The 1,882-nt window shown below is 37.3% G+C and overlaps 1 pseudogene; it reads right to left on the reverse strand.

Annotated features, from left to right (window-relative positions):
- Window positions 1-418: 418 nt before the first annotated feature.
- Window positions 419-1,310, reverse strand: LOC130029728 (peroxiredoxin-1-like; annotated as a pseudogene).
- Window positions 1,311-1,882: the final 572 nt, after the last annotated feature.

Here is a 1,882-nt window from a genome sequence, read left to right on the forward strand (position 1 = left end):
TAGAAATTCAAGCCTTGTATTTTGAACATTAAAATTGCAATAATAGGTGGGAATTACTCAAAATTTATTTAAAAAAACAGTTTCTCAGTATGAAAAATAAAGAAATTAAAACTGTGAGATTGAGATATAGAAAGATTGTCTCCATTTCAAGAGAAAGTTAGAGAAAAATCTTTGTTAAAAGTTTGGGGATAACATAAAAAACAGTACTGCCCCTGATTTTCTTGTTACAAAAATTAATACAGCTTATTTTTTTCACTATTGTAATTTGGATTTCTATTTTTAAAAGCTAAAAATTATTTCATTTATGACATAATATATATAAAAAATTTAAAAAGACATGATGATGAATTAAGTGAGAAAGATGTATTTCAGTAAGCATAGATCTTAGTAATGTAAGAAGGGCAGCAGTTTTTTTTTTTCTCAGTTCAAATTTAATAGGAACTTTAAAAGGTCAAAGGCATTATCTACTATATACATCTGCTGGTCTGCCCCCAATGTACAACTCAGTCTATTCTTGCCAAGGAAGTTGACCCCTCCCAACCCCTATAGGAAAGACTGTTCCAATCCCAAACCACATCTGAGCAAGTCTAAGGTCTCATGTTTAAAGCATGACAATGGCAAAAAAAGATTTCTTATGGCTGGTTATTGCAGCCTGGCCCTCAAAAGACCCAGAGCTCATTTCTGCTTAGCGAAATATTCTTTGCTCTTCTGGAAATCAGGCTTGATGGTATCACTACCAGGCTTCCAGCCAGCAGGGCTCACTTCACCATGTTTGTCAGTGAATTGGAAGGCCTGAACCAATCTCAGAGTCTCATCCACAGAGCGGCCAACAGGGAGATCATTTACAGTGATCTGGCAAGGATACCCTTATCATCAACGATAAAACGACCCCTGAAAGAGAAGCCTTCATCAGCCTTTAAGACACCATAATCCTGAGCAATGGTTCGTTTAGGGTCTGACACCAAGGGAATGTTCCTGGGTCCCAGTCCTCCTTGTTTCTTGGGTGTATTGATCCATGCCAGATGACAAAAATGAGAATCTACAGAAGCACCAATCACTTGGCAGTTGAGTTTTTTAAATTCTTCCTCCAGATCACTGAAAGCAATGATCTCCGTGGGGCACGCAAAGGTGAAGTCAAGAGGGTAGAAGAAGAAAACAACGTATTTTCTTTTGTAGTCAGACAGGCTAGTATCTTTAAATTGTCCGTCTGGCATAACAGCTGTAGCTTTGAAGCTGGGGTCAGGGTGACAAATTTGGGCATTTCCTGAAGACATCTTGCTATTTTTCAGTTACAAACCAAGTGCAAGCAAGGCGAGCCAGGAAGACAACCCCACAGCAGTTTTTTATAACCAACTTCATAAATAATATCTTGAGTTTGATCACGATCACAATCATCCTGTTGTCCGTCGATTGCCTTGAGCAGGCCCCAGTAACATCTATTTGTCCAAGCCCTGAGATTTTAAAAAATGCCATATTCAAGGCTCTTTCAGTATTAGGAGAATGAGACCCATCATTGTTACTGGTATTTGGCATATTGTGTACACCATGGGAAGTTTGCCAGACTCTGCCGTGTGGACAGGTAACATTTGGTAACCTGCCAGGTTGTCCAAAGAAAAAATGAGATAATAAGATGTTGTTTGATAAGATTAGTTTGATATGTTACAATAATATTTCAGATAGTAATATCTGTAACAATCTACCTAATCCTAGTATTTCTGATGGATATGCAAAAGTCCTCAACAAAATCTTAGCAAACTGAATCCAGCAATACATTTAAAGGATCAAGCATCATTACCAAGTAGGATCTATTCCAAAAAGACAAAAACAGTTCAACACTGAAGATTAGTTAATGTAATACGTCACATGAACAAAAGGAACAAAA

This window comes from Sorex fumeus, unplaced genomic scaffold (assembly GCF_029834395.1).
Source record: "Sorex fumeus unplaced genomic scaffold, SorFum_2.1 ptg000043l, whole genome shotgun sequence".
Classification (NCBI taxonomy): Eukaryota; Metazoa; Chordata; class Mammalia; order Eulipotyphla; family Soricidae; genus Sorex; species Sorex fumeus.